Source organism: Sceloporus occidentalis, unplaced genomic scaffold (genome assembly GCF_023333645.1).
Source record: "Sceloporus occidentalis isolate IW3139 unplaced genomic scaffold, rSceOcc1.0.p SCAF_1, whole genome shotgun sequence".
NCBI classification, from domain to species: Eukaryota; Metazoa; Chordata; class Lepidosauria; order Squamata; family Phrynosomatidae; genus Sceloporus; species Sceloporus occidentalis.
Window position 1 is genome coordinate 84,045,560 of NW_028316981.1, and position 19,190 is coordinate 84,064,749.

The 19,190-nt window shown below is 44.6% G+C and overlaps 1 protein-coding gene across 3 annotated transcripts in view; it reads right to left on the reverse strand.

The window, feature by feature from the left end:
* The window catches only part of LOC149321741 (cytoplasmic FMR1-interacting protein 2), a 106,507-nt gene extending 93,413 nt beyond the window's left edge, over positions 1-13,094 (reverse strand). For all 3 annotated transcript variants that reach the window (XM_089527819.1, XM_089527829.1, XM_089527800.1), the window contains exon 1: positions 13,032-13,094. The gene's annotated coding sequence lies outside the window, so the exon portion shown is untranslated. The remainder of the gene's footprint in view (positions 1-13,031) is intronic.
* Between the last annotated feature and the right edge of the window lie 6,096 nt (positions 13,095-19,190).

Below are 19,190 nucleotides of genomic sequence, written 5' to 3' on the forward strand. Positions count from 1 at the left end.
TACTGACTCCAGACAGGCCATGAGAGGAGAGACGCCATCCCTGGTCACTGCATCAGTCGGAGACATAGAGAAAATGATTTGGGTGTCATCAGCGTACTGATAACCCCGCGCCCCATGTCTCCGGATGATCTCTCCCAGCGGTTTCATGTAAATGTTGAATAGCATGGGGGACAGAATGGCTCCTTGAGGAACCCCAGTTTTAAGGGGCTGCTCGCTGGAGCACACGTCCCCCAGCTGCACCATCTGGGACCTCCCAGAGAGGTAGGAGCGGAACCACTGGAGCGCAGTGCCCCCGATTCCCACCTCAGCCAGGCGGCCCAGAAGGATACCATGGTCTATGGTATCGAAAGCCGCTGAGATGTCCAAGAGCACCAACAGGGACACGCTTCCCCTGTCAATGCCCAGACGGAGATCATCGACCAAGGCGACCATGGCCGTCTCAACCCCGTGACCTGCCCGGAAGCCAGTTTGAAATGGGTCCAGATAATCCGTTTCGTCCAAGATCGCCTGAAGCTGGATCGCAACCGCCCTCTCAATCACCTTCCCCAAGAATGGTAGCAGCGACACCGGCCGATAATTATTATGAACCAGGGGGTCAAGGGAGGGCTTTTTTAGGATCGGTCTTACTATGGCCAATTTAAGATCCGATGGAAATCGCCCATCCCTGAAAGATGTATTAATTATCCGGCGTAACAAAAATGTCACCGCCGGTCCCCCCTGGGCCGCTAACCATGAGGGACAGGGATCAAGAGAGCAGGTTGTTTTCCGAACACTTCCGAGGATCTTGTCCACATCCTCGGTACTCACCGGCTCAAACTGATCCAGTATAATATAGTCCACGGAGGCTCTGGATGCTTCTACCCTAGGTTCTGCCATAATGTCGGCGTTCAGACCTTCGCTTATACGAGAAGTTTTATCCACGAAAAAGTCGTTAAACAAGTCACAGCAGGCCTTAGAAGGTTCAAGGATCTGGTTCAGGGCGGGAGGGAGCTGAGTTAGCTCCCTGGCCACCCTGAACAACTCTGCTGGACGCGACTCCGCGGACGCAATACGAGCACCACAGAACGAATTCTTTGTTGCTCGTATTGCCTCTCCATAGTCCTCCAACAGTTGGTCTAGGAGAGTCTTGTCGCTTAAGCGAAGGTGTTTCCGCCAACGGTACTCTAGCCGTCGCAGAGCCCGCTTCCTCGCCCGGAGATCTTCCGTATACCAGGGCTTACGTTTGGAAGCGGGCCTGAGAGGGCGCTTGGGAGCGATTCTGTGTATAGCCCCAGAGAGACCGGTATTCCAAATACCGGTAAGGGCATCAACAGAGTCGCCGTCATTCCCAACCGTGAGCCCCTCTAAGGCTTCTCGGAACCTCTCAGGTTCCATCAGCCTCCGAGGGTGGACCATCCTAATCGGTCCACCACCCCCGGGGGGGATCTGGGTAGAAGCCTTGATTATCACCTCTACCAGGAAGTGATCCGTCCATGACAAGGGGGAAATATCAGCTATTTCCACCCACGGATTTTCCGCCTCCGAACAGAAGACCAAATCGAGAGTATTACCCGCACAATGCGTAGGACCCTGTATCAGCTGGGACAGGCCCATGGCCGCCATGGTCTCCATGAATTCCCGAGCCGCACCAGATGGAACAGAGCTGGCCGTGAGGGAGATGTTGAAGTCACCCAGTACAAGAAGCCTGGGCGTCTCCAACATCAGCTCAGCAACCAACTGTGTCAGCTCGTTAAGGGAGTCCGCTAATGCACGGGGTGGCCGATACACCAACAGAATCCCTAGACTGTCCCTAGCCTTTAGGGTCAGGTAAATACACTCGATATAGGAGGTCTGTCGGATGTGGTTCCTGGTGAGGGACACGGTGTTCCTATGTACCAAGGCCACACCCCCCCCGCCCACCTAACCTGCGCTGGTCCTTCACCGAGTACCCGGCAGGCAGGGCCTGAGCCCACACAGCGTCCCCTTCAGGCCCCAACCAGGTCTCGGTAATGCAAGCCAGGTCACACTTTGAGTCCTCCAGGAGATCCTGGAGGATGTGGGTCTTGTTATTGATAGACCTGGCATTGCACAGGAGCAGCGACAGGGTTTGTGGCACGGTTGGGATGACCCTCAGGTCCTTCAGGTTGGGAGGGGGACAGGAAGGCGAGATAGGTATGATGCATCTATCTCGTCTTCCCCTGGAACGGAAGTCCCTTCTCCCACCGCCATACCTCCCCCTGCCCCACACAACCTCAATTGGGGCTCCGCCCACCAAGGTGTAATCCCCGGCCCAGGCATCCCCCGCATCTCTATCCCTCCCCCACCCTCCTATGGCTGTTAATGGAGCAGGGGCTAGCCACTGTAGACATTCCCTGCTCCTAAGGCTATTTCAGCCTCCTGCACCCGCTGGGCTGCGCATCTGCGCAAATGCGCAGCAGCGGAGTTCCCGAGGTCCGTAGGCGGCACTCCCGGGGGCGATGCGCAGCTGCGCACCTCGAAAAAACCCCGGGAGGAGGCCGTCCGGCGAGAGGCACGGTCCCAGCGGCAGCGGCGTCGGCGGCGTCGGTGTCCCCTTGTGCGAGGAGGCAGAGGGGTGTGTGTCCGGGTGGGCCGGTTTCCCGGCTTTTGTACCCGCCGCTCTCACCAGCGGGCTCCTCCCAGACTTCCCCCCCATATTACTTCAAGCTGTCTACTGATGATGTTAAAGGCAATGTTATTGGACACCATCAGCATCTTTCTCCTTATTGCAGCTGCCCTTGCTACTCCAGAAGAGGGATGGGAGTGGTAAAATAACATCATAGGTGAAGGAGTGGGGAGGGGGCAACATAAGTAACACCAGAAAAGCTATCATAGTGGTTTGAGTGTTGAATTATGACTATGGAGAACAGGATTCAATTCCCAGCTCAGCTCTGAAACCTACTTGGTGACTTTGGGCAAATCACATACTGTCAGCCTCAAGGTAAGGCAAGGGCAAACCTCCTCTGAACAAATCTTGTCAAGAAAACTGCATCGTAGTTTCATCTTAGGGTCACTATAAGTAAGAAATTACTTTAAGGTATACAACAAGAACAACAAAGCTGTGTTAGTCTGGACCAGCAAAGCAAAAATAAAAACAAAAACAAAAAATGCACCCCATGATCAACATGTGGAAAGGACTCAACAGATTTTGTTTCGTAAAATAATCTTTGTGTACTGTACTATAATCCCTTCGACACAGATCCATTAGAGCCTGTTTCATATAGCAGCCTACAAAGAGCAGCCATGTGACTAGAACCAAAAGCTTCCTGATATGTACCTTCTTGCCCTCACATTAGTCCCTGTAGATTTTATAGGGAAGAGTGGGACAAATTCTATTATCCGTCCACTTACACTACAGTACACAGTTAGGCAACCCATAGTTTCCATGGCTTTATTATTTAGCATTGCCAAGCTTGTAGTTCAAGCCTTGAATCTTTGCCTGGGCAGCATCAAGATTCGAACCTTCTCTGCCTAGCTCTCTAGCAGTTTACCCTTCTTACCTGGGGCCCTTTCACACCACACAATTATAGCCCTATGATTCCACTTTAACAGTGTGAGTCCTTATACCCTACCCAGTTATAGTACTATGACTTTGACTACCATGCCTGCATCCAATAGAATGTTGGGTTTTAGTGTTTGGACACTGAGAATCCTAAATGTCCCTTCCTAAATTGACAATCCCAGAAATCCAAAGGATGCCACTAAGGCAATTAAAATGGAATCATACTGCTACAATTGAGAGTTATGAAAGGGCATGTGTTCCCACTCTCTCAACTTCCTATCCAACCTTTGCCAGTCTTGCCCAGGTCTCTTGCATTTTCTGTCATAGCCATTTTTTACACATTCTGGTCCCTTCCCACTAGGACTCTCATTCTCCCTGCCTGCCTAGATCAAACATTAGGCCCTCTCCTTTCCTGGCTGTCCACGTCACAGTGCTGACACAACATTTAGTCACTGCACATTGACACTGAGTATTGTCATGGTGACTGACAAGAGCAGCCTGACATCAGCAGGCGAGGGGGGGGGGGGGGAGAGAAGAAGTCACAATTTTTATGCCAGGAAAGTGCATTCAGATATCTACAGACATTATGATTTCACTTCAAGCAAATAGAATCCTTCTCCTCCTCAGCTAAATGATGTGTTAAGAGGCAGTAATTATCCATTTCACAAACAACAAGGTGGTTGAAGCTGTGTGCTTTTTTCTTTCTGTTTTACATTTGTAACCTTAGAGAGAGAAAGCCCATATTGTTTTTAAACATATTTTACTGATATTTAGTAATCCCTTTTCATCTTTTTGTTGTTATTTTGAACTTGGATTTTGCTAATCTGCATGAACCAAAAATAAAATGAAATGTGGAAATGTGGGATACAATCAATTAAGAAGGAAGAGAGAAAATAACAAGTTTTAATTCATATACTTGCAGGACTATCTTATCCATACTCAATCAGAAGTCCCACTATCTCAGGTGTGGGCAACTAGATAATGCTGGACTGAAGTTCCCAGCATTCCTTACAATTGTACTACATTGGCTTGGACGATGGGAGCTGGAGTATATCAGGAGGGCCATACTTATTCATCCCTACACTTTGTTTTGAGAAGCCTATTCCTAAGTGAGTATGGCTAAGACTACAGTCTCAATGTGTTTTAAATGTTCTTCTCTAAAACAAGGACAAAAGAGAGTACTGAATATGACAAGCTTGGATAATTAAGCATTATCTAAATTACAGGGAAAGCACTTTTTTCAATTGCCTACAAGTGACTGCTCAATAACAATTTTTCATATATATGCAATACAAATATGTCAAACAGGAGGACATAGTAGCTGTGTCTGAAACCAAAACACTGCATGAACAAGACTTGGGCTCATGAACTGATCTCCACTCCACTCCACCTACACTTTCCAGCATAACCACAGCCAGGTGACTGGAATCTTTCACTCCATTTTCATGACTGCAGTTACTTAGTGGGAATGTACTGATGAAACAATCAACCAAATTTACTTTTGCCTTATCATGGATTTGGCTATAAATTGGTACATGCTGCCAAATCACTCCCTCTTAACGATCTATAGACATTTGGTGTGTAGCTTATTATAACAACCAAGCCTAGTTCCACATGAGCCAGAGAAATAAACCAAGTATGAAACATATATTATTTCCCTGGTTTGTAATATGAGATACAAGACAGATGCTCAGTTTGGATGTAACAAACGAAGAACTCAGGCTGCATCCTTACTGCAGAAATAATCCAGTTTGACACCATTATAACAGATATAGCTCAATGCTCTGGAATTATGGGAACTTAATTTTGTGAGATATGTAGCTTTCCTTGTCAGGGAGCTTTGATTCCACAACAAGTTAAAATTCCTAGACTTTAACAGTATTGAGCCACAGCAGTTCAAGTGGTGTCAAACTGGATTATTTCTGGAGTGCGGATGCAGCCACAGACAGAAGGTCTATAGTTTATTGAGCTGTTTTTGCTAGCACCATGAGGCAGCATGGGCCAATTTACTTATTTATTCCTGGTAAATCAAAATTCAAGCTAATAATTGCATCCAAAGATTGTCATTAAATCCAAAAAATGGTTAATCTGAACTATGGTTTAGTGAAACAAGCCAACATCAAACCATGATTTATAATCTTATCTTGTTTCCCAAAACTACAATTAATAATAATAATAATAATAATAATAATAATAAATTTTATTTGTATACCACTTTTCCACAGATCAAAGCAGTTTACAACCATAGAAAACCATTACAACCATAAGGATCAAGAAGGACCATATTTTAAAACCAACAGTCTTTTACAGTTGCTATGTATGTCTGGTATTTGAACTAATCTTGAGGCTCCAGGATAAAAGTGAAAAGGAACTGCTTAACTCTTCAGTATTTCTCACATACTTAATATTTGAACAACATTGTTAGCTATAAACAGTTGACTTTATAGTTCAGAATTGCACTTCATCATTTCATAAATTATACTAACAATGAAATCCCAAATGAGTATGGTCTCCATCTTTGTTACAGATCTACAAAATAAATGTTTTAAAACTATTGGCCACTATTTAACAATACATGAGTGGTCAGCAAATGATTTTTTTTCACAATTCATGAATAGCTAATGGAAAGGAATAGTTCCCTGTTCCAGTTTCCAGGAAGGTAAGCATGGTCATAGTCAGTTCTGCATTTTAGTCACAAGGTGCTTCTCGTTCTCTACGACGGAGCTTTCTCTTGCACACAATTGGATGTTTCTTGCACACAACTGTAAATGCCATACAGAGAATGCTGTGGAAATGGTATTGCTTTGGGATCTGCAGCTTTAAAGCAACTGTTTCAGGATAACACCAGTGCTTGGATTTAAAAGCAGTGGGGCAGCCCAGCTGAGGAACCAGTGAATTCTGGAGGATCTGGTGGGTGATGTGAAACCCCCTCTGCATCACAGCTGGCAACCTTTCACATTCCAGCAGGCACAGGGAGCAGGATCAGCTTCCCATCCAAAATGTTGGCACATGGTATTGGTATCAATCTAGTGCATTTCACTTCTGCCATAGTCCCGTGTGCCTTCCTGCAAAGTACTGTGTTTAAAGCTGGGTGATCAAACGACAGGTAGCTTACATGGGACTCGCCTGCTATTTAAAGTAACATGTTCTCTTTACTATGTGCTTGAACAATAAGCCTGCCTCAATTTCCATCTGCAACATTTTGGAGGCAATGCTTGGAAGAGAAACTGATTTACCAGTGCATGATTAATAGGTTCAGTTGTCATTACCAGAGGATCAAGGCAGCTACCAGGACACCTGTAGAGTGTGGCATGTTATACTTTCTCTACACTGGAACTGCTGCCTGATCTAGAACAGGATTCCTTCCAAACTAAGATATCTAAACAAGGCCTCCTCACAAATGAATAGTACAGAAAAGGAAGGGTAATCTACTTGAGCTCTGGAGTTCATCTTGTACAGGATGAGGCAGAAAAAAACCTTCACCTTCAATCCAGTCTTTTAAAAGCATCTCCCCTTTCATCCCTATGCACTAGGGACTTGGTTAAATTTCATTCGATAGCATCCTGAACCTCCCAGGTTCTAGTCATATGTGAAACTGTTCTAGGAAAAAATCTTGTTTTAGGACCTTGGTTTGCAGGAACAGCCCCATGTCAATATTTATGTGGCAAATGCATTATCTGAAGTGGTAATCTATAGGCAGAAGGAAAGTCTTGAAGGCCCTCAAAAGAAACATTTTGGTTGCCTTGATCTAATCCTGCCACATTCTTGTCACTGGCCTTTTTTTCTTTCAACATAAACCTTTTAAAACTGCATTCCCTTACTGTAACTGTTTGGTAAATCTCCGAGTCCTGCATGACCCGAGAAAGGTGGTACATATGGCAGTGACTTCAGCAGGGTCTAATACAGGCCCAACTAAAGGCTAATCATAGATGGAAAGGCTGATGAAGGTATACAGATAGAGCTGGCTGAAAAGCCAGACCAAGTAGTTGCTCTGTTCCATGGATGCAAAGGTCACAAACATGTCATCTCCATTGATAAGAGAGAAAAGGCACTCTGAAACCATTGAGAGGGTACGGAACTTGACATGGTAGGTTCAACATTAAGTTCAACCATAGCTGAATAAATCATGTTTAACTGGAAAAGTTTTCCATTTCCTCTTTGGAGCTACTCCCAAAAAGAGAGCACATAACCCCAAAACTCATTCATGCATATATAGTACCAAACCACAGTTTAGTGTTACATCCAAAATAGTTTTATGACATACTGTACTCTCCCCCTGCTGTTTCTTCTGTGACAAATTTTAAATTATAAGCTCCTCAAAGCAAATGCAGAAAAATACAAAATATTGAATTTTAATTACAATAATAATGCAGTATCTTAAAACTATGGCAAAATGAGCCATCCAATGGAAGATTAGAACAAATATTTTCTGAGTGTTAATTATTTAAAAACCTACTGCATGGCAGCTACACATAACTGCTCTCCCTGCACCATTGTGGGAACATAAGGTCAGTTTACCTCTGTCCTGGCCCGGTGCTATGCAACATCTTGGATGACAGAATTGAGGGCATACTTATCAAATTTGCAGGTGACACCAAATTAGGAGGAGTAGCTAATACCTCAGAGGATAGGATCAAAATTCAAAATGACCTGAATAGATTAGAAAGCTGAGCCAAAGCTACCAAATGAATTTCAACACGGACAAATGTAAGGTACTGCACTTAGGGTGGAAAAATGAAATGCACAGATATAGGATGGGCAACACCTGGCTGAATGAGACTACATGTGAAAGGAATCTAGGAGTCCAAGTAGACCACGAATCGAACATGACTCAACAGTGCGATGAAGCAGCTAAAAAGGCCAATGTGATTTTAGGCTGCATCAATAAAAGTATAGTGTCTAGATCAAGAGTGCCACTTTATTCTGCTCTGGTCAGGCCCCGCCTGGAATATTGTTTCCAGTTCTGGGCACCACAGTTTAAAAAGGATGTTGAAAAACTGGAGCGTGTCCAAAGGAGGGCAACTAAAATGGTGAAGGATCTGGAAAACATGCCCTATGAGGAACGACTTAGGTAGTTGTGGATGTTTAGCCTGGAGAAGAGAAGGTTAAGAGGTGATATGATAGCCCTTTTTAAATATTTGAAGGGATGTCATATTGAGGAGGGAGCAAGCTTGTTTTCGGGTGCTCCAGAGAACAGGACCCAGAGCAATGGATGCAAGCTACAGGAAAGGAGATTCCACCTCAGCATTAAGAGGAACTTCCTGACAGTAAGGGCTGTTCGACAGTGGAACACACTCCCTCAGAGTGTAGTGGAGTCTCCTTCTTTGGAGGTCTTTAAGCAGAGGCTGGATGGCCACCTGTTGGGGATGCTTTGATTTAGATTTCCTGCATGGCAGAATGGGGTTGGGCTGGATGGCCCTTGTAGTCTCTTCCAACTCTATTATTCTATGATTCATTTTGGCACAGTACAGACCTCTGAGAAACAGCGGTCTGCAGGCGCCCATTTTAACTCTGGAGGGATGCGGCAGCCACCAGACTGTGCAACATCCCTCCGGAGTTAAAAGAACCTGGTTTTTCCAGGTTCTTCTCCCGGTGCCCTGGTTACATCACAAGTGAGCCAATGGCACACTTGTGATGTAACCACGGAGCCATGACATGCAGACTCTATGCGTCCATTATGTAAAGATGGCAGCCCCTGTGTGGATGGGAGGCCACCATCAAAACACCACCATGCCATGCTAGGGCCCAGCATGGCACATTTGGGCCATCTGTTTTGGCCCCTAAATTACTCTAATTAGATTTTACCATATTCAGAATCACCAAAACGAAATAATGTTCATATGAATTCAAGATAATTAAGAGAATGATATTTGAGCCACTGTGATTATAACTAATGAGAAATAGTGTATGGCTTCCAAAATACTCCCAACTGCATAACCAAATTTTTCTATTTGCATCTGGTCCAAACATGCATTTTGACTTCCACTCATGAGAAGACACTCTGGAGGATATTTCAGATTTTAGAAGTGGTCTTAACTCTTGTCCTGAGATTAAGAGTGCAACTGTATGCATTTCTACTCACGCCCACAGGTGCGCAAAATGGTAGCTTGGAATGAGTTTCTGTTCTTCTGCTGTGAAGTCTCATTTCAACTTCTCCATTTTAGAGTGACAATATATGTGACAATAAGTCACTCCAAATAATTTGCCTGTAATTTGTTCTTTTTAATTTTTGCAGTAACTACAACATAACCGAGTTACATTGTGATTGCAACATGAGGTATGATTTCATCCTTTTTCACTGTAGCCTTTTAGTTGCGTTTTAGCTACTTTTATAATGAGCATGTGTGATGTCATTACATTTGTGATTTTTGTAGCACAGACCAGCAGCTTAGAGCATTCTAATGTTTTTAAAATAAAAATTACAAAAATTTACTACTTCTGAATAGGAAAGTAAATATTACTTTAAAAAAAAACACAATTATAGCTGTACATAATGAGTACAGGGGCTACTCTTAAAAATGTAATTACTGTATATACTCATGTCTAGAAATTTTAGTCAAAAAATTGACCCAAAAACCTGGGTTGTTATCCATGGATCAATGTAAGTATTGTACTTTAACTATATATATATATATATATATATATGTTTTATATGTATATAAGGGGCCCTCCCCTTTCTCTGATTAGAGTGGTAAAAGGCCAGAGCTTAGTCCATTCTGGGAGCATCAAAAAGAAGCATGGATCCTCACTACTTTCTCATCCATCCAGCCTTTAGGATGAGCACAAACTGTTATGCCTCAATGTTCTAAGTTCTTTGGCATCATTTTCCTTTGCATCATCCTTTACATCCTGTGTTACATGCCCCTAAGTTTTACCCTCAACTTATCCACGGGTCATATCAAAATCCATAATTTTGGCACCAAAACCTACTCTTGTCTTATAGTATATGTGGTATTTGCCTCTAATAAGGGTAATTTGACAGACTTTTTTAAAAATTGGTGATAGCACTTTTATTTTTTATTGCCTTTCTAAATAATTATAAGTTACCTTTGGTGCCTACATGGGCCAAAGGTGGGAATAAAATGGTTATAGAAATAAAATAAATGTATATGGCTAACAATAACAAAAATGAGCATACAAGAAAGCACTGCAAAAAGTCTAAACAAATAAATGCAAAGCAGGCACTGATAATGGAGCCAGGAAGACTTCTATCTCACTAATTTTTAAGAATGTGATTGGTTTATTGGTAGATAACGGCTTTTTCCCTGGTCACTTCTTTGGAGAAGTGCATCTTCCACTTTGAGAACGGCTGTGCTGTTTTATCTTGAAACAAAAAGTTTTGGACTAAGCCAGTTCCTTACATTTTATCAGCCAAGTGTCCTCTCTATACACAAAGGTCCAGTTCTCTATCTAATGAAACGAGACAGGAATAACACCTGCCCACGGCATGCTTTCTATTTCCTGTAGCCAACAGGTCGGCTCAAGGGTCTGACTTGAGATTCTTGTGATGTGAAATCCCACAGTGCCAGCCACCAGAACAACAGCAACAGATGGCTCAGGGGCCCCTTCGCTCTCAGTATCAGCAATATCCTTCCCATCTGCAAACTTCAAATTCTGTGTGGTTTGTTTAACTTTAACTCCTGTCGAGCACATACTAAAAAGAGCTCCAGAAACTCAAAAACTGATGTGCATCCATTACAATTTATCCTCCAACCCCCCCCCCCCCCCACCACCACCACCACGCACACATATACATCCACAAATGCAATTTTGCAGTTTGTTCTCTGCAAAACCTATTCATCTTCTGTCATTTGGGACCTTCTTGGCACCAGTGAATAGCCACCTCATTTCCTACCCACTCACACCTTGCAGGTTCAAAAGCCTGAATGGGATAAACACACTGCTGTATCAAGTTGTTTTAATGCATTATCAGGGGTGAAGGTAAATGACATAGGAAAGGAAGCAACTGAAAAAACAGGCTTGTTTCTTTACTGCTCAGCCACAAACCATTTGGGTAGATTTGCCCAAAATCTGAATTAGAATTTATGCAAATCTACAGAAAGTCTGTGCCGGTCTATGGCTGTAATAAAGATGAACCCAACTCAACTAGAGCAAGTTCCAGTCCCTAAGTCTCCGGGGTCCAAAACACACTGTAGAAACCATCCAGTTTGAGACACTTTACCTGCCCTGGCTCAGTGCTAGGGAATTCTGGGAACTGGAGTTTTGTGAGAGACATTGAGCCTTCTCTGTCAGAGAGCTCTGGGGCCAAGAAGCTCCAATTCCCAGGATTCCCTAGCACTGAGCCAGGGCAGGTAAAGCAGTCTCAAACTGGATGGTTTCTGCAACGTGTTCTGGATCTCAGTGGCCCTAACCCTTTCTTTCCTACTGTCAGAGAATAGGTTTTGCACGGCCTGCTTATTTATTCAGACCTCTCTGCCACTTTGTCATCTTCTTCCATTTTTTACCCCAATGTTGAGAATGCGCACCTCGGCTGTGAATCCTTTTCCTTTTCCCACTTCCCCTTTCGCCTCCCACGCCCAGATCGACTGGGGACTAGGCACCACACTTTCCGTTTTCCCCAAACACACACACAGAAACTAGAGCCTCAAATGCCGGTCGGTGAAAGAAGCTCCAATAGCCATTTTGTTCCAGACAGAGAGAGGAGGGACAGCTCCAGTCTTCCTGTGATTATTTCCCCCTCCATCCCTCCAGCAGCAGAGCAGCATCACAGCCAGGCCACATAAGAAACAAGGCGGCCTAGAATCTCCCAGGTGCTACCTCGGAGCATGATGGGAGATATAGATATAGATATAGATATAGAGAGAGAGAGAGAGGAGAGAAGGGGGGCTCTGGTAAAAGCCCTTCCAAGCAGCAGTAGCAGCAGCAGCAGCAGCAGAAGGCCTCCCCAGCGACCCCTTCCCCTTCCAAGCCAAGCCCCAAAGGCAGCCTCCGAAGCCCTGGCTGAGGAAGAGGAGGGGAGCCTCTTGCCCTGAGCCTGGTCAAAGCCCAAAACAGGCCTAAGGAAGGGATGGATGCAAGTACATTCTTAGGGAGACGCTGGAAAGGGAGGAGGTGGCTGGCAGCAAGGGGGACCTTGGAGGGACGAGCATAGAAAAGCTGACAAGCCCTTGCCTCTCCCTGGCCGCTCCTCCTGCCCCTTTTGGGATGCCTCCGGGAGGAGAGGAGGACAGCCGGGCTTCCTTGGCCCCAGGACAGGAGGAGGCCTCCGCCTGGCAACCCCACGCCGCCCCCCCCTGCAGCCTCCCCAAAAAGGCTTTTTTAAGGGGGGGGGTCTGAGGTCCCAGCAGCAGCAGCAGCAGCCCCGAGGAGAGGAGGCACCTGCGCCCTCCGGGGCCTGTCTTTGGCGCCCCGCAGCCGGGCCGCCTCCTCTCCCTCCGGCCCCCCTTCAGCTGCTCCGCTGCTGCCTTTTGGCCTCCCCCTGGATGCCCGGGCAAGGAGCCCTTCTGGGCGAGGAGGAGAGCAGCAGGAGAGGGCCAGAGGGCTCCCTCCTCCTCCTCCTCTTGCTCCTTACCTGCTGGTGGAGGCGGCCTCTGCGGCTGGGCTCCTGCGCCGGGATGCAGGGAGGCAGCAGAAGAAGAAGAGATGCTGCTGCTGCTGATGCTCAAGCGCCGCCTCCGCCTCCCCTCCTCCCTTCTCTTCTTGAATGTGTTGGGGGGCTGTGTCTCCCGCCCTCCCCTCCCCTCCCTCTCTCTCTCTCTCTCACACACACACACACACACACACACACACAATCTCCTCAGTGACAGTCAGGAAATGGCCTCAGCCTGCGCCTTGTGGGCTTCCTGGGCTCCCCTCCAGCAGAGAAGGGGAAGCTTCTTTCTATACACAAACTGCACACACACACACACAGAGCAGATGTCAGGAGGAGGACAAGGCAGGGCCAAATGGAGGGCACCCGAGGAAAAGAGAGGACAGGACCAAAAGGAAGGTCCAACCACCTTCAGGGCAAAGCTATGCTGCTCAGGGGCCCTCTGGGAATCCCTCCTGGAGAGGACAGGGCCTGGCCAGGGAAAGAGAGGCCATCTCCAAAGCTCAAAACACTCCTATAGATAGGAATTCATGCTTCTGAAAAAGCCATGCTCAAAATGGAGGACATTTTGGGATTCCTCTTGGACAGAAGGCTAAAATGGGGGCAGGGGCATGTCCTGAAAAAGGAGGACCTCTGGTCTCACCCCCATAAGTCCCCCTGGTGCCCTCTTGGGAGTTCTTGCTCTCTCGGGTGCCCCATGGGGAGCTCCACCTGTTCCACAGACAACAGCCCTGGATCTTTAATCCAAAGAAAGACAGGCTCAGACGGATGAAAACGGCCCCCTCTCCCCAGGAGAGAGAGAGAGAATAAAGAAAAAGAAGGAGATGCCCCCTCATAGACGGCTGAAATGTCTGGGTTTGGGGTGGGGAATGGCCACAAAGCTTTGCACTTTGTACCTTTAAAACATGAGCTGAGTCTCCCCATGAACAATATCATATGGCCTGGAGAAGAGAAGCTGAAGAGGTGGCATGACAGCCCTGTTTAAATATTTGAAGATGGGGCAAGCTTGGGTTGAGTGTTTTTTTTCCCCCTGCTGCTCCAGATAATAGGACTAAGAGCAATGGGTTTAAACTACAGTGGATCCTTGTTATACGCTGGGGTTTGGTTCCAAGATCCCCCGTGTATAACAAAATCCGTGTATGCTCAAGTCCCATTAAGTATAATGACATAGCAAAATGGTGTCCCTAATAAAAAATGGAACATCAAGGTAAATTTATACTTTTTTGGAACATTTTCAAACCGCGTATGCTTAAATCCGTGTGTAAAAAATCCGTGTATAAGAAGGGCCGACTGTACAGGAAAAGAGATTCCAGATTAGGAGGAACTTCCCAACAGTAAAAGCTGTTCAACAGTAAAGTGTGGTGGAATCTTCTTCTTTGGAGGCATTTAAGCACAGGCTGGATGGCCATCTGTCAGGAGTCCTTTGGTTGTGTTTTCCTGCATGGCATGGGGTTACATGGGATGGCCCTTGAGGTATCTACCAGTTCTATGATTCTAATATAATATACTGGTCCACAAACATGAGGAAGAAAAATATAAGACTATCCATACTCTTGCAACAGCTAGATTAGATTACTACAAACAGGTTGTATGAGGTTTGCCTTTAAAGTCAGGTTAGAATTATAGTTCAGCCAAGGGTTGTTTTTTTTAGCACAACTATGCAAATAATCTCACTCACGCATTCCAGGTTTGCTGCTCACATTCTGGAAGTGCATCTATCTCTGTGAGTTCAGTTGCTCACACATCTCAGAATTTGAATAAAGATGGAGTCAATATTGTCACATGAGAAAAATAGGGAGATTTAAACATAGATTATCCTGTGAAAATTGTGCAGTTGCAATGATTAACATTTTCACACACACCATGATTCAAGAGCCATTATCCTGGGAATAAACAGGAACAGGAAATTCACGGGATTTTCCCATAAATGATTTGTTGCTGTTTATTGCCTCTTTATTCCTAGGATAATGGCACTTTAATTGCAATATGTGTGAAAATGTTAATTGCGATTGCACGGTTTTCACAGGACAATCGATGTTTAAACCCCTGATTTTTCCTGTGTCCAATGATGTGAATGTACCTGAAGCACATTCAAGGCATGCAGTTTTATCCTGGTTTATCCTGGGTCTGTTTACATTGGTTAATCACACAGGTGAGAATGCAGATATTTCAGAAAACCCCAGAAAAACCCCTGGCATCGATTATCCTGGGCTGTGTGTGGTTTCCTTTGGCTAGGGCAGTGTACAGACCACCTCTTTGGGGCAGCCTGCACCCACCCCTTTCCCCAACGGATCATAGGGGCCTCAGTTGCCACAGTGGCAGCCCTGAGGTCCCAATCTGCTGCTTTTCCAAGCTGTGGGGAAGCAGCAAAAGGCCGCTTCCCTGCGGCCTGGAAAGGGGTGTCCTTGGGGCTTCAAGCCCCAAGGACACCCCAACAGTAGCGGGGAAAAAGAGAAAGGGGCCGCTCGGCCCCTTTCTCTTTTCTGTCACTGGCGCAGCTGTGTAAAGGCTGCGCCAGCAACACAAACAAAGGAAGGAGCTCCCTTTTGGAGCTCCTTCTGATGCTGCTGAAAGGGCGTCACAGGTGCCCTTCAGCAGCAGCAAGACATCACATCCGTGCCGCCCCATATGGAGGCGGTGCGGCCGTGACTTCGTAATGGCGGTGCCTATGTGAACAGGGTGCCGCCATTTTGTACATACTCTGTACGTATTAGGGTTGCGGGCATCTACAAGAGATGCCCTCAGGCAACTCTAGTACGTACAGAGTACGTACGAAATGGCCCATCTATACAGGGCCAAACTTAAATCATGTGCATGGGAAATGCATGTGAAGAAGAAAGATTTAACCTAGATTCTACCTGGGTTGTTTTCACCGTCTGAATTGCAGTTTTGCTAGGACTGACTGGTTAACCCATCTTGACAGTCCCATCAGCTTCCGTTCTGTTTTGCAATTCACTTCCAAGTGAGTTGGCTTCAGATCCATATTTGCTCACATGGATGTATGTGTCCATCAAGATTGTGTGTTTCTATTCCATAGACTAGAAGATGAGCATGAATGGGTTCAAATCACAAGAAAAGAGATTATTCTTACACATTAGGAACAACCTTTTTAGTTTAAGAGTGGGAATGGAATGCCTCTGAGGGTAGTGGACTCTCCATCTTCAATTATTTTTAAACAAAGGTTGGATGGGCATCTTTCAGGAGTGCTTTAGTTGTGTATTCCTGCATGGCAGGGGGTTGGATGAGATGGTATTTGCAGTCTCTTCCAACTCTTAAATTTCCACGATTCTATATAATCTGGAGGTCCTGCTGCTGCCCAGCCTCTGTCAGGTTCAACCATTATTAGGGAAAAGCCCATGGGTTGTAGTTCCATAATTTTTGCAATGCTCTCTACTATAGTTAATTTAAAAATGGCAGGATGCTTGGTAGCCATTAGATCTCCTATTTTGCATAAAGATGGGAATGGAAATAGAGAGTAGAAGGCATGGAGTACTGAAGCAGTTCATCTGATACAGAACACTGGCTCTTATCAAGTACCATTACAAGGCTTTGCATTTGTAATGTATTGCACACCGTCTATCAACTTTAAGCATCTGGGGTTGCCCAGTAATAATAATAATAAATGAAGTACATAGCACAGGAGATTTTTGGTCCTTCTTTGCTTTCTTGTTTGTGTAGGGTTGCCATAAGTGAGGACCTCCAAACCGGGACAAATGTAGGACAAATGTAGGGCAACATTTTCAAATGTAGGACACATTTTTATAAAAATGGAGGACGCACAAAAAATGAGGTTTTTTTTTTAAAAATGTTAATATAAATGCATGTTTTTAGGCATGATCAAAATGGAGGACATTTTGGCATTATTCTTAGGCAGAAATGTATTTGCCCTCGGGTTCAACTGTACTTCTCAGAAGTGTGTACAGTGGTCCCCCGGGTTACGAAATTAATTCGTTCCGCGGTTAATTTCGTAACCCGAAAAACCTTCGTAAGCCGAATTCCCATAGGCGCTAATGGAAAAAAAGCCGCGGCTCTGCCGCGGCTCCATTTAAAACAGCGCCGGGGTTTTTTCGTAACCCGAAAAAACCTTCGTAACCCGAAACAATAAATCCCTATGGGATTTATTCGTATCCCGAAAAATTCGTACCCCGGGTAATTCGTATCCCGGGGTACCACTGTACTTGGTCAAGGGACTGTGGTTTTTCTTCACTGCGCATGAGTTTGTAAAAATCACAGCAAGTTACATTGGCCGTGCCTCAGAGGCTTGTTGATATCATCATCATAATCATCATCATCATCATCATCATCATCATCATCATCATCATCACCACTATAATTGGCCAAGAAAGGCAGACTTGTTAGCATTCAAAGCACCATAAATACACAAGAAATGCACTTGCATATATTTAATAATAAAAAATAATGAAAATATAAATAAAAAACAAGGCAGGGGTGTATATATTTGATAATAAAAATTAATGTAATAAAATAAAAAACAAGCAATAATAAAAATTAATGAAATAAAATAAAAGCAAGCAATAATAAAAATTAATAAAATAAAATAAAAACAAGCAATAATAAAAATTAATGAAATAAAATATAAACAAGCAATAATAAAAATTAATAAAATAAAATAAAACAAGCAATAATAAAAATTAATAAAATAAAATAAAAACAAGCAATAATAAAAATTAATAAAATAAAATAAAAACAAGCAATAATAAAAATTAATGAAATAAAATAAAAACAAGCAATAATAAAAATTAATGAAATAAAATAAAAACAAGCAATAATAAAAATTAAAAAAATAAAAAAGCAATAATAAAAATTAATAAAATAAAAACAAGCAATAATAAAAATTAATAAAATAAAAACAAGCAATAATAAAAATTAATAAAATAAAAAAGCAATAATAAAAATTAATAAAATAAAAACAAGCAATAATAAAAATTAATAAAATAAAAAAGCAATAATAAAAATTAAAAAAAATTAAATAAAATAAGTATTTTATATTTTAAAAAATAATTTAAAACCCCCAAAATACCAAGGCAGACCTAATGGCCACTGAGTCAGCTCTCCTCCTCCTCCTCCTCCTCCTCCTCCTCCTCCTTCTTCTTCTCTGGCCCAATTCTGCCCTGGCCTTCAGGCACCCTTCCTCCGGCTCCTTCCTCCTCCTCCTCCTCCTCCTCTCTCCCTCCTCCTCCTTAGGATGCCTGGCGCGGGAGGAAGGGAAGCGGGGCAAGCGGAGGGAATGGTGCAGGCGCGCGCGCGCGGAGGGAATGGGGAAGGCGCGCGCGCTGCCAATGGCCCCTACTGAGGCCTGGGCAGCGCGCAAGCTCTCCCAGTGGGGGCGCGGTGGCAGCGGCGCTTGCCGGCCCGCCGAGGAAGAGGAGGAAGGTGGAGCCGGAGGAGGAGGAGGAGATGGGTCGGCGCCGCAGCAGCGGCAATGGCCGAAGCGGACCCCCCAAGCCGGGAACAAGGCACGGGTGGGGGCCCAAACCGGACCGTGACCGGGAGGGGCCCCCCGAAACCGTGAATGTCACGGGGGCCGCCGGGATATGGCAACCCTATGTTTGTGTGACAGTGTATAGTCATTAACTGCATTCTTCTGTTTTATGAGATAACTTGTTATCAAGGTTTGGGTATGCAGGATTATCTCTTGTTGAGATTGGGTGGAATGTCATATTTACATCATGGACTCTTTAGACTCTACAATTTTATCAATACGGGAAGATACTAATATTGCCACATTTGATGTTTTATTGCTTGCACAACCAGGCTTTATGGCAATTTAAACCTCACATTATAGTACTCTGGGGATGGAGAATTAAATCTAAGAGTAACCTTGAAAAGATTTACAGTTTTTTCTTTATGCAGATGAATAATCCTATTAACTGTAACTGGGTGTGCATTCTATCCCCCTTGTATGAAGCTAAATGTATTCACAGGGTAGGAGCCCTGAACATGTTGAATAATGCACTGGAATAAATGTCATGACATTTCTAGGCAACAGAGGTCATTTACTTCCCAATCTTTTGAGGACTACAATCAAGATCAGTGAACTTTTATGCCTTCATATCAGTAATGGAGAATATTTTCCAGTGTTTTCCACCCTGTGGTGGTTGATTAGAGTATTAGTGGCAT